Source organism: Myodes glareolus, chromosome 9 (genome assembly GCF_982192425.1).
Source record: "Myodes glareolus chromosome 9, mMyoGla1.1, whole genome shotgun sequence".
Classification (NCBI taxonomy): Eukaryota; Metazoa; Chordata; class Mammalia; order Rodentia; family Cricetidae; genus Myodes; species Myodes glareolus.
The window spans coordinates 80099510-80114353 of NC_142034.1; positions in this window are offsets into that span (position 1 = coordinate 80099510).

Consider the following 14844-nt stretch of genomic DNA (forward strand, 5'->3'; position numbering starts at 1 on the left):
AGTGGCCTCCCTTAACTTTGATTCCTAAGCTTTGAGTGAAACTGATTTTGTATACAAGATAATTCTTACGTGAACAAAGTAGCTTTCACTGCGTATTTGTTGTGCTGTATAGTGTGTGTGTGTGTGTGTGTGTGTGTGTATGCGTGTGTGGTGTGTGTGTTTCACAACGGACACCGGAGGGACTTTCTGCGGTTTCCTGAATTTGATTGTTACAATAAATATTTAAATATGTAACAACTTGGGTGTGTGTGTGCGTGCGTGTGTGTGTGTGTGTGCGTGTGTGTGTTTATCCGTCAGAAATAAAGTTTGAAATGTCCCTAATCAATCACTAGAGGGTACCGAACAGCTAAGGGGATATAAAATAGACACGGGACTACAGTGATTGCATCGCTGTAGCTGAGCCCTCACACCCTCCCCCATAAATATACACAAACATGAGCTGAGACATCCCCCCCAAAGATGACGAATATTTTGTTCATGTGTTCATAAAAGTATCTTCAAAATTTTGGATATGTATGATTGATGACATAAAGTCTCAGTTAAAAAAAATAACGCGCTGGCTCTGGCAAAGCTCTGAGAGCTGCCATAGTCCCTATGACTGAGATTGCTGGTCAGGCTGATTCTACATGCAAAACTCAGGGTTATCTCTGCCCATCTTCTCCAAGGAGAGATGGGGAATTACATTAGATCACGGGCTCTGCTCTCTCTTAGGACTGGATCCAGCACCATCTTGGGAGGCTACCTAACCTTTCTGAGCCTCGCAGCTGTGTTGCAGGGTTGGTAAGTGTCCTCTGAGTTTAGATTAGCTGTGAAGACTAAAGGGGCTTATTTCATGGTGTGCACCAAGCAAAGAAGGCTGGGCTTGAAGAATCTCTTCTTAGGCTGATTTACTGGTTTATCCCACCCTGTCCCTGGAGGGCTTCAGATGGCTCATGAGGCAAGGTTAGAGATGGCTACGGGAATAGCCATCTTTGGTCCTGACGGGAGGAGTAACAGTGAAGCTCCCAAGCAGGCTTCTTCATGAAGCTGCTTGGCTTGTGGTTGAACTCATTGGACTCAGAGCCTTCAGGTAGCCAAGACAAGTAAGATAAACTTGACCTCATCCTGTAAGTTATTTAGATTGTTTCAGCTCACCCACAAGGTGTCTATCTGCATATGACCACGAAATTCAGCTTCCTAGACCTCATACTAGGAAACTCACTAACTCATTCAGTAGACCTGGAGTGCAGTGCAGGGCTCTCCCTTTAAACTAGGGCACTAATGTATCAGGTAGTTCTATGTGGGTACCACAACTGACATTTTGAGACATTCTACACACCTGAGTCCCATTGAGTGGCATGACACCTGTTGCCTCATTCATTTTTAGATATTCTACAAGGCCACCAGGTTCCAAAATGATGCCGACCAACACCCATCGACCTGATTCCTCTGAAGAGATCTGGAGCACATGCAGATCCAGACTCTATGGTACCCTGTGTTCTTCCCATGGGAGAGGGAGGTCTGACGACACAGAGCAAGCATGTCAAGCTGTCAGGCCAATAGCACAGAGATTAAACTATGGCATGGAGCCCCCTCCCTGCTGCCTTGCAGCTGAGAATCACTGGAGGAATATTTGGACCAAAAATGAAATCACCTTCCCTTACCAGAAGATGGCTATAAGCTTCTAGTATGCATTTCAAATACAGTATAAGTCATGCATGCTATAAAACATTAGTGTTTAGACAATGCAGAGCAAGACACACATCCATGCTATTCTCAAAAATCCAAAACACACCTTGAATAAGAAGCTAAAACTTTGATTTAGAGATTTCTAGCAGTAGACATTGTCAAGGTTTTGCTTGTTTCTCTAGAGTCAGCCAAACCCCTTGTATATATTTATGTATTTGGCTGTCTAATCCAGATTTCAATACATGCATGATCCTGAAAATTCTTTTTATGTATTGGGTGAGAACTGGGCAGGCTTGAGTGAGATCGTGATCCAAGTTTCAAATGTAGTAACAAGAGTTTTCTTGAACACAGACCTTCCTCATGTTAGTCAAGAACTTTACTACAGTTATAGCCACAGCCCTACAGCAGTCTATAGTGAAGCTGTGGCTAATAGTCTCTTGCTGGAAGTTGACTAGATAGATTCCACATCTGGATCAGCTAGAGACTTGGGCCTTAGTCTTCCAACTAGATTCTTTCTACATATAGCTTTGTGGTTCTAGGTAACAGACTATCCAGGATGGAGTTCAGGGAGTGGTGTGTGTGTGTGTTTTATATATCTATATATATGTGTATATATAATATGTGTATAGATAGATAGATGATAGATAGAATATCAGAGACCTGTGCATCTCTCTTAAGAACAAAGCTGTCTTAGAAACCCCCATAACCTTTCTTCCAGCCCTCTGACCAATTATAACCCAGACTTATGAGGAGAATGTGTTTGCTGTGACTGAAAGTTGGGTTCTCTCCTGAGCTGGGCATAGAGTCCTGATCCCAGAAGCATGGGTATGCCAATTAGGTGGCAATAGGTGAGCAATGGGGTGTCATAGGTGTTAGCTAGGTAAACCTGATGGTTAGTGCTGACATCAAATGAAGAAACAGGGTGACTGAACAGTGAGAAATGAGGCTTCCTCCTCAGTCCATTCACTTACAGGAGATGTGTCTGTCCTAAGGCCATGGTTGTTACTCCCGCCTGCCTGCTTACATATATAGGTGCTCTCACAGGGAAAATATCAAGAGTATATGTGTTAACGTGTGACTGGAAGACTGCATGATTCTTGTGGTGTTTTCTTATGGCTTCCCATTTCCCCCCAAATGTCTACAATGAACTTGTAGCACTATTTTACAAATTGCTTCTTTTTAATGTATGTGTGTACATGCTGTTTGTGTATATTCGTGTGTTTACATGTATACAAATGTAGGCACATGTGGAGGCCAGAGTTGAAGTTGGATTGCTTTCTAAATTGTTCTTCATTTTAGTGATTTTTTTCCAGAGTTTCTCTGTAGCTTTGGGGCCTGTCCTGGAACTAACTCTTATAGACCAGGCTGGCCTCAAACTCATAGAGATCTGACTGCCTTTGTCTCCCGAGTGCTGTGATTAAAGGCTTGTGCCGCCACTGCCTGTCCTAGTGATTTAAAAAAAAAAAACAAAACTTAAATTGAATTTTAGTGTGTGTATGTGTGTCTAGAGAGAGGCATACTCACATGTGTAAACAACATATAGTTTGGTTATTTCCTACTGTGTGACTCCCAGGGATAAACTGAAGGTGCTAAGCTTAGAGGCAGGCACCCTTACCCACTGAGCCATGCCGCTAGCCCACTATCTTATTCTTTGAACCCAGAGTTGACCAATTTGGCTAGACTGACTGGCCAGTGAGCCTCCAGATCCTCCTGTCTCTACCACCCTGCCACCGCGATTGCTGGCACATTTTGATGTGCCCAGTTTTATATAGGATCTTGGGATCAAATCCAATTCTTCACACTTGTGGGACAAACACTTTATCCACGGAGGAATCTCCTCGACCCCATGGGTCACTTTCCTTATTGAGCAAAGTATCTAAAAGAAAAGGCAAAAGAGTCACGTAGAAAAGGTAGTAATTAGGAATTTAGACTTTAGACACAGACCTTGGTCAGGTCATGATTCTGCTGCAAATGTAACAGAGTGCATTCCCGTATACAACATTTCCTGCCGAAAAAGTCACCATGTTGTTATGAGATGTAGCAGGCTGATGGAGAAGCGTATTTTGCTCCAGATGAGCTTACTCAGGCCTTCACATGTCTTCGAACATATGTCTGCTCCTTTCATGCTTTGAGAATATGCAGGATCAGCTTCATTCTTCAAAGGACTAAGATGTCTTCAAACCAACCTCCTCCCTGACAGTGACTCTGAGGAGACTTCTGCACGGTCATACTTCCTCTCTCAGCCCATGATTGGAAGGCAGAAGATGTGGAGTGAAGCCAGGACTGTTAGCACCATCATCCCCGGGGTCAGCTGGGCCTGCCTGACTGGATTGACTGCAGGGTCAAGTAGACGCTCCAAATGGACAGGGCAGTGTGCGTGTGGAAACCTAGTGTTTCCCTCTCTAGGTTAATCCTAGTGAAAGAAATGGGTGTAGTGGGAACCGGAAGGAAGCGGGCGTGTCCTAGGTTCTCCACCTGCTGAGGTGTAGCAATGCCTTACTCAGGAGGTATGTGGGAACAGCTGGTCTAGTTAGAATATGGCCAAGTCAGCAAGTGGATGGGGCTGGAACTGGGGGATGACCTCTCCCGGATTGTCTGAAGTTCTCCTTTCTGCTTCTCATCCACACGACAAACTGATTAAATAATCAGGTGTGTGTCCGTGTTTATGGGATGTTAAGTCAACATCCAATTAAGTACTTCACTGACCTGGAGCGCAGAGGATTCTCCTAGGGAGAACTGGCTTCACCCCGAAAATCAAGGCCTGCAATATAAACATTTTCTTTCATGACCACTGATGCGGGGCGCTGAGTTGAGTCTCTGTTTTCCTGAGGTTAAAGTTTATAAATTATTTATAAGTTTATTTAATAAATGGGACTTTACGACATATTGTTCTGAAAAATCTTACCTGCATTATTAATTTTCTTTGAAAATGTTCATCATCATCGTCCATTGTCATCTTCATCATCATCACCACCACCATCTTCATTGTGGCTCTAAGTTCAAGATCTTATATATGCTTCTCTTATATATTCTGCCACTACATTCCCAGCCCCTGCAAATTTTATCTGGAGACAGTCTCATTATATATTTTGGGCTGGTCTTGACTTCTCAGACGGGGCTTGAGCTCCTCCTGCCCTGCCTCTGCAGTAGCTGGGGTTACAAGCGATTGCCATCATGACAGCCTCTTCACTTATTCTTGATGGCGCTTTTCCAGGGACTTCATGCCTTAACTCGACTACGTACAACCAATTGGCATGCATTTTATTTATGTTGCTTAATAAGAAAAAAGGTATCCCTCTTAGATCTTGGGTGATGGATAAATCGTGACACTTCGTCACCATCACCAATGAGTTCCACTTAGCAGGGGCTGTGTAAGAAGGCATGGAAGCTGGGGAAACTCAAGATGAGGTAGAAGGTGACCAGTTGCCCACAAATTTAGTGTTAGTCTGTAGTGTTGAAGACTGCGGAATGATATGTAGGAATCCTAGCAGGGCTGAAGAAATTTTCCAAAAAGGGAGTTTCATATTCTCAGTTCCATGAGGAGGCAATGAAGTATTCAAACTCTGGGGCTGGACCTGTCTTGAGTTTGGCTCCCTGCTTGTTCCAGCATTTAGGGACCACAGGTAAACGACTTCAGCTCTCTTATCTGTTTCCTGCTGTGTAAAATGAGACTTGAATCATCTCTACCTTAGGAAGCAGAGGGAGAATCAAATTGTTTCATATTGAAGGTAAGTTAATACGTATTAGCTGTTAATGAGATTAAATAACATAAAATCATATGCAGTTGGTTATCAAATAAATCTATAAAGTTAATACAGTGACTTTTTTGTTCGATTTCTTTGATACAAGATATTTCTATGTAGCTCAGGCTAGCCTCAAATTCTTCATCCTCCTGCCTCAGCCTCCTCAGTGCTAGGATGGACAATCATACTTGGCCTCATAGCAACGTTTTAATAACCAGTTTGACTCTATCTGGTTATCTGTTTAACTAATTGGTTATTTTTCCGCTGACAAGATTTTTAGTGCTTACTTGCTCTGTGCCAGAGAAGGAATACCATCTCTGTGAGTAGTGCACTCAGAACACCAGGACACCCCACAGAGGAACTGACCCTGCCCTGTGACGGTTGGGCAACGTGCTTCAGAAGCACACAGTTCTTTGGAGGATGTGGTCAATACTTGACAAATGAGGTACTTGGATGAGAAAACACAATAGCTAGCTTTATCGAGTGGGCTTCCCACAGACGGGACACTGCGTGCACGCTTTGTGTCCATTTTCTCTGCCAGGCCTCACAATCCAGCCATGAGCCCAATACAATCTTGCTCACTATACACGCAAGGAAACAGAGGCTTGGAGCATAAAATCAACTTGCCATGGAAAATGTAGCAAGAAGCTGGGACGGTTGCACATCCTGTGCCCAAGTCCCCAATGCCACTTGTCACACAAAGCCGCCCTTTGTTATGGTAGTAGAACAGAAAGGCTGCAGGTAGGCTGAACAGGCATGGTCTTTCGCTAAACCACACCCAGAAGGTGTATGGACAAATTGGCTTTCTGAGATGTGGGAATTTGAGAAACAGGAGGTAGAGACCGTTGTTGGGGAGGATGTTTAAGACATTTGTGAGAATGAGGGTTGGAGAAATGGCTCAGCCATTAAAGGTTAGGCTCATAGCCAAAAATGTAAGAGAATGAGGTCCAGGAAAGGGGAACTGCAGTCTGGTGTGAGCAGGTGACAAAGGTGCTTATGTTTTCTCCCGTGGCAGAGGGGAATCACGTGGCCTTTCTTCTTTGCAACCCTCAGTGACTCCAGGCACTTGGGATGCCCAGGTACTAACGGAAAGATACCAGGTGCACTGGTCTGCTTGTATGTAATAACCAAAGTCATCTGATTGAAAGGGAGCAAGGAGTTGAGGGGTTGATAGGGTCGGGCGTGGGGTGCAGAAAGCCCTCCTGCCTCTGTGGTCACAGGGAAGTGATCTAAACGAATTGGCAACAGTTCAGCGTCACTGCTTCTACCAGAGAGAGAGAGAGAGAGAGAGAGAGAGAGAGCACAAAGAGGAGAGAAGACTAAGAGCCAAGCGAGTGCATGACCGAATGACAGGGTTATATAGAAATGACAAACTAGGGAGAGGGAAGGAAGCCCAGGAGCTGGAGGAATTTAGGGTAGGGGGATACTGAGAGCCTGGAGGCCAGCGTGTGCTTTGATGTGCCACTTATCCTGAGCTTCTTTTGGGCCTGAGACTGACCAAGTGGTGACTGTGTGCCAGACACTGTAGTAGGCTTCTGTGAGTACAACTGTGAGTAGAGCAGCCTCAATCTCTCTCTCCCTCTCTTTTAGGGAGCTAAGCATGAACTTCTGTATCTATAGGTTCCCTACTCAGACTGCTGAATTATACTGAATGACAATAGTATGGATTACATCAGAAGAAAAAAAAACAGAAAATATTGACTGGCCATGTGCAGATACTTTTGAGTGGTCCTTTATTTCTAAAAAGTATAACATGATAGCTAATTGTGTATTATTTAGAATATATTTGGTGTAATAAGCCATCTAGAGATGATTTAATGTTCAGGAGGATGGGTATAAATTATACGCAAACATGATGTAAGTGTTTATTTGGGACTCTAGCATCTGTGCATCTTGGGGAGACGAGACCTGGAATCACCATCCCTTGACACTGAGGGAAAGCGCGTGCTCAGGAGACACAGTCCTTTAAAGGAAGTTGAATGGGTCCCCACCATTCAGAGAATGTCAGAACTACAAGAGCACTCTGCCTTTGGGAGGCAGGGGGCTACCACTCTCTGATGAGGTGACATTTAAGATCAGACCTAAAGGTAGGCAAGGATAAGAACCAGCAAGAAGCTCTGAGGATGGGAAAGGGCTTGGGGTGTTCGAGGATTTGAAAGGAGGCCAGTGTGGGCGAACCAGAAAGGGTACAGGGAGATGCTCAGAGAGGCTGAGGCAGGCGGTGCAGAGATGTGAGGCTACATGGCCCCGTGAGGCAGACACAGCATGGGAGGATGGGAAAATCACAGGGCCGAAACATCACACACACACACACACACACACACACACGCACACGCACACGCACACGCACACGCACACGCACAAGCACATGCGCATGTACCTACTACCTACACACGCACATACCTACGCATGCACGCACGCATGCACGCACGCATGCGCACACTTCGCCATGTCTTGTAACAAGTGAGGCCCACGAAGTCGAGAAAAGCAAACAGACATCAACAAAAGACTGACTCGTGCAGAAATTCCGTATCACTTAGCTGATGGATCCCCGAGTAGCTGAGCTTGTCATCCTGTACCACAGGCCAAAGGGAATAGCTAGCAATTTTATATTCAGTTAAAAAACAAACAAACAACAAACAAAACCCAGCTGGTGTTAGAAAGCACCTTAGTAACTCTTTGAAAAAAAGTTGAAATAAGTAGCTTCTATTTTCACTGAATCCTCAAATCCCCGCAGTTATCTAACTGAATGTGTGTGTTTGACAGTTCAGCTCCTCCAGCTCTGGAACCACCAGAAAACACCATCCTCATTTTCTGCCCAGCACTTGCTCCTTGTTACAGCTGAAAGCGTGGAATCCACCAAACGTGCCATTATGGAAAGGGCCGTGGCATGAACTAGGATTTAGACTGTGAGCACGCTTGTCTGTGCAGCCTCCATTAGCTGGATCTCCAGTGTGCCTTGGAGGCTTCAGACACTTTATGGCACTCCTGAGAAGAGGCAACCCTGGGGAGACCCGCTGGGGTTTGGGAAGTACACAGCAATGCCTATTGTTTCCAGACTGGGAAGCTAAGGTACTCCTTTGTCGTCAAGTCCTTCTTAAATAGTATCTAAGCACATTTTATATGAAAATTCTGAAAAGGAATTATATCTTTTATTTTGTGTGTGTGTGTGTGTGTACTCACATGTGTGCTAGTGTGGGCATCCATGTATGTGGGGGTGCATGTGCACATGTGCACACGAGTATAGGACCAAGACAACAATGTTGATTGCTGTTCCTCGGGGGGGGGGTCACATTTATTTATTTATTTATTTATTTATTTATTTATTTATTTATTTATTTGACCAGGGTCTCTTATTGACCTGGAATGTGCCCCAGCTTTTCAATGCTGAGATTATAAGCGCTCACTACCCAGCTTTTTAATGTGGGTTCTAAGTGCCAAATTCGAGTCTTCATACTTCAAGGCAAGCAAGCCCTTTACTAACCGAGTCCTCACCCCTGCCCCTGTCATCACCCTTTTTGAAATTGTATCCCATCGCCTCGAAATCATCAGCCAATGCTAAACTTAATCTAGTTCATTGGGCCAGAGACGACGGGTGAGAAACCCAACAGTCCTTTAGTGACAGCGTGTCAGCACATCAGGCGGAACCAAGAGGAAATGAATAGGCGACACGCTGAGATTCTGAAGACTTTTGGTCAGACTTGCAGTTCAGCCGGCAAACATCAGGCATTGTCTTTGTGACTAGGAACATCCTGTCGGGGGCAATTAAAGGATAGGAGAGCTGAAATGCACAGAGGAAACCTAACACCTAGCCCCTTCAGCACATTCCTTTGGCTGTTCTCATCGGCTTCCTCAGCTGGTTCCTGTTCGGGGTGAGAGAAAGTGTGAGTGGTAGTGATCTGACTTCTGTCTGTGGAATACCCCACGGCCGTGATGCAATATGACTCCCGCAGTCTCAAAGGAAAATGGCTGGTAGAACTAGTTGACTTTAAGTCCATTCAACTTTTTCTTTCTGTGTGACGTAACATATGCAAATCCTCCTGGCTGGTGGAGTCGCTGGTGAAACCAGAGGGAGATTTTTCTTACATCATCCTTGTCATGGCTTGCTCTGGGTGATGGGATGGAGAACTTACATCGCTCAGAGGTAAGGCATGTGTTCATTGGTCAATATTTTAGGCATAAGTACTACATTCTGAATGAGGGTAAGCTACCAGGCAAGCCTAAGACATCTCCTTGTTGTCTTGCAGATGACCAGGGTGAGAAACATTTTTTTAAGGGAATAAATAAAAAAAAACCCTTTAAGTTAGAAATTTAACACCTAACAGTCATCGCACTGAAAGGGGTTGAGGTCTCTTTGAAAGCTGTGGCCATCTGGGACCACTCACTATGCCATGAAGAAATTGACTGGGATGCTTAACCCATGCAGAAAGGGAGCACGTCACTATAGCAGAAAAGGAGCACTTCACTGTAGGGGACGAGGTAATGGGAAACAGTGGTAGATAAGTGAGGTGTCTAGGGCAAAACCGAGTCAGGGTACTTCTCTTACAATCTCTGACTCAACGCCCTTTTTAGGGATTGCCTTGTTTATATTTGGTATATTAAAGACAACCCTGAGACAAGGGTCGAAAAAATGGAAACAAACGCATTTGTTTATCTCGTCACTCAAAATATTTCTATTAACAATGGGCAGCTGTATTTGACTGAGAGGAAAGCTCATTCTATAGGGACTTCAGTGTTTAGCATGGTAAAGAAACCAAATCCCCAGAAAACCATTTAGGAGGCTGAGTAAAGTGTTCAGAATCCAAGCATGTGCTGGGGGAATTTAAGAGATGGGCAGACCTTTTTCAGTACGGCAGATGAGGGCATATTCCACGGTAGAGGTATTCATCATGGTTTGGAAGGCTGGACTAGATCAAAATCAGAAGGTGGCAGGATGGATGGATGGACAGGAAGCAAAGAGGCAAGGAATCCAAGGCTGAGTGTGGTGGGATATTTGTACGCTGTGTGAAGGTGTAATGCTCTGATTGGTATCATAAAAAGCTGAATGGCCAATAGCTAAGCATGAATTACAGGCGGGACTTCCTGGCAGAGAGAGAAAGGAAGACAAGGAGTATAGAGGTGTGCAGCAGACACAGAGAGGGAAAGAAGATGAAAGAGAGGTAACACTGCATGATAGAATATAGATTAATATAAACAGGTTAATTTAAGTTATAAGAGCTAGTTAGGAACAAAGCTAGGCTATAGGCCCAGCTTTTGTAATTAATATGAAGTCTCAATGTCATTATTTGGAAGGTGACTGGTGCGACAGAAAAAGGCTCATTGCTACTGAGTGTCTTGGAGACAGTAGTCAGTTATGCCCTGGGGTGAGTGTCTACCTAGGGAATGGTAAAGAAGAGACAACAGACAGATGTATCATTTGTTGGCACAAGTCGTTGGGCACTATGAATAAAGCCCAATTAAGAGGGAAGTAAAATTTTTTTTTCTTCTCTTTGAATGTGGGCTGTTTACTCAGTCTCTCTGTAGCCTGAATTTCTTCATCTATAAAGTGGGGATACTCTCCATATAGACCTATATGCTTTTTACAAGAAGTAGCGGTGTTTACTGAGCACAGCCTGTGTGCTTAGGTACTATGCTCTACATACCATCCGCCATCCGTACAACACCCAGACTGAAATGGCTTGCTTGATTCCCACTGATGTCTGAGGAAAATGAGATGCAGAAAGAACAAGCGCATTGATTGATATCATAGAGATAAGAATTGCCTAGGCAGAAATGATGAGATACCACTTAGTATGTGATACGGTTGATATCATGTATGTGAGCCTTGAGTTCAGTGCCTGCCTAGAGAAACGCCTAATAAATATTAATATTGAGGACACTTAAATCAATTATATTATCGTTATGATTTGACAGTGACAGTGATCATAGGCTTCAGAGGGGAGATAATGTAGTTGGCTTTAAGGCCATAGACTTTGACACGAGGAATGGGGCAGAGGGACACACTAGACTATAGGTCCCGCAAGATGTAAGGCTCTTTGGGAGTGGTGGGGTGACCTGGACATTGATCTGAGACTTGGTGGGGAACAAGAGAGACGAAGCTTGCTGGTGAGACAGTAAAGAGCCTGGCTGTCTGCCAGGGGATAGCGTGTCAGTATGTGAGGTTTATTACAGAAAGTGAGAGGCCAGGAGCCTCCTTCAACTCCCTGTTTGCTCTTGCTGCCATGTCCTTCTGGGGACAATCTTCACATCCAAGGCTTTGTGAGCAGGCTCCCAGTTCTAGTGGTGGCATCTAGGATAGAGGAAAAAAAAAATAAACACTGTCTTGGAGCCCTGGAGGCCCCACTCAAAACCTCAGCTTTCAGGCTCAGCTCCCCGCTTCCTCCACGACAGCCTGTACTTTGGTGCTTGTGTATTCAAAGGCGAAAAAGAGAGAAAACAATTAGCAGAAGGCGCCCTGCAAGTCACGCGCCTTTCTGCCCTTATTCTTGTTCCTCTCTGACCCGCTCTTATGAGCCAAAAGGGCAAGGCTGCCCCAACCCGATCTCTCTCCAAAACCAGACACCCTGGGCAGGCAAAAAAGAAAAAAGAAGAAAAAAAAAAAGAGGGGCTTCTGGAGAGGAAATGAAAGAAGACACATGTGGTTTTCCCTTCAGGCTTTCAACTGTGAGCTTTGGGGGAGATTCATTTTGAAATAGAAAGACGGGCTTGTTTGTGTGATGTCAGCACAAGCATTTGGAATCCCTCCACAAGAGAGAAGAGGGGTTCTCCACCTACCCTGCTGGAATCCTCAGCTGGGAAGCTGCAGCCAGGAGTGAAAGGCACAAGGACTAGGAACCAGATCCCCGGGGGCTTCTGGTCTAGTGTTTTCCAAAGGGCAAGTGCCACGTGAGGGGATGTTAGAGTACGTGGGGCAGGTGTCCGAGAGTAGAGCCCACACTTGGGATGGCTTCCTCATTCTAAAGCGCTTTCATCTTCCTTTGGGGTTTTGGGCTGTTCTTAACACCTCCGGAGACTATGCTGGCCCAGAACTCACTATGCATTTCAGTCTGGTCTCAACACATGGCAATCCTCCTGCTTCAAACTTCTCATGGGGTAGGATTATAGGTGTAAGCTGTGTATCTAACTTAAAAATGATTTTGTGATACTAGAACGAATTCAAGTGTTTTCCCAGGTTGACTGCCTGCCACACTGAATAATACCCAAAGGCTCTCTGATAACAGGGGCAAACATTTTTGAGAGCTAATGTTCACATGCTATAGTCTTAAAATTATTGTCTCATTTAATCTTTGCACAGCCGCGGGAGGCCAGTACTATGATCACTAAGGGGGAGCCACACCCACTTTTCCCAGTCTTTTGACGTAAATTGAAACAAGGGCTTTGCCTGTGTGACTTTCAGACTGGGCTTCAGACTTGTCTCCTGGGTCCCCAGCTTGTTAACTACAGATATTGGGATTTGTCATGCTCCCTGGTCACATGAGCCTAATACTACATCCATTTCTGTACATATGTGCATATACACGTAGAAGGCACGGGTTCCTTGTGCTCACAGATAAGCACTTAGGAAACCAGGAATGTGAAGCCCAGGCTTGTCACTTCACTGGAAGATGCATATACCCATTTTCCACTTGAAGGCGGGGAGTGGATATTGTTAGTAGCCTGGCCATCAGCGATGTCTGTAGGGCCAGACCACACACAGACTATTCTGTGTACCCCAGACTCTCCCTCCCTAGACTTTTATCTTTAGCTTTGTTTCTCAGTCAACAGAACTCATCCTTAGGGGAGCTGTCATGGGTGGTCCTTTATAGAGCCTGGTGACTGCCACACTATCTGTGTGGCCAAGAACACACCAGACCCTGGGTCCTTAGGCTATAGAATCCATCTTCATGATAGAGGTCACATGTACTTTGAAAAGTTTCCATATAGTCACTCCTTAAGCCGTGTTGTACACAGAAGATTGAGACAGTTTTTTGTTTTTGTACTTAACCAGGAAACATTTTTCACAAGATTGTACCAGATTTAAATAAACTGCTTGGGGTCAGAGTCTATGAGTTTGAACCAACACCAGCTAACCAAGTCGTGTTGAACTGGATTTCCTTCTTGCCTCACGAAGACCATTCCTCTGCTGGGCATAGCATTTGCAGAGACCTCCAAGTTCACCCATCTTGGGAGGGGTGCTGCAAGTGTCCTGTGTAGGGCCAAGCACTTGACAGGGCCGTGGCTTACTCTCAGCACGCTGACCAGTTCCGAGACTCTGTAGCCACCACTTCTCACTGCAAGGGGAAGCTTCTCTGACCAAAGTTGAGGACAGCACTAATCTATAGGCACAAATACAACTTTTAAGATAACTTGACAGACAAAACTGTCAATTTAACAAAACTATGACTCTAACTTTCCAATCAGGGTCTACGGCCTCTCCAACTATGTTCTTCTAACCAGGTTTACCGCGCAGACCTGAGTCCCCTTCTGAGGACTGGGTCTCAAGTCAAATCAGACAGTAACTAATTGCTCCACCAACAGCCACAAATGGGCAAGTGTGTATCTTGCCTGGCAGATGAGCATAGTCTGGTAAACAGGGTTTGCAGTTGGGAAGAAATTTGATGTCTCCCCTCCACCCACAGCTTTCTGGCACCTTCCAGCGCTGTGAAAACTAGCTAGAAGGGAAGGCAGCTTACAGCTCAGCTCCAGTCCTGCAACCGAAGAGGTTTGGTGTCTTCAGCAATATGGTTTTACCATCTGGTTCTGCTGGGCAACCCAAAGCCATACCAATAGCCTGTATTGTTTTGGGGGCATCAGGGGCTTCAGTGGCCAAATACTCATAAAGAATGCCCATGTTTTACTTTTGGGTTTTAACTTTTAAAAATCCTGCTTCTTGGAGTAGTATTAGCCACCCTTGCAGGATACCTCTGCTGAAATATTCTTTTTTTGTTGTTGTAAATCATATTTTTAATCAGCATGTATAGTAAGGAGTTTGTGTATGGCCTTTTCATACATCTTAGTTGTAGCTAATTCTCTTCCATTTTCCTGTCCCTTTACCCCATTCCTGTTTAAATGGGCCCATCTCCAGTCTTCTCCCACTGGACTTTTAGATCTCATGTGTTTTACCCTCACTCTCTTTAAGACACCCCAGTGCATTTCTGTCTTCCTAGCCTGTACAGACATTCACCCCAACTTAAACATATAGAAACCTACGCATGCTAAGTGATGATTCACATATCCGGAATACATGCAGTTTATATTTCTTGACCTGGGTCTACCTCACTTGGTATATTTCCCAGCTTCACCCATTTTCCTGAAAATCTTATAATTCTGTTTTTCTTTACGTGTATGTAGCCTATTTTCTTTATCCATTCATTGGATGATGGATGCCCAGGATGGTTCCACTTCCTAGCTATTATGAATAGTGCGGGAGAGAACACAGATGTCCAGGCAGCTC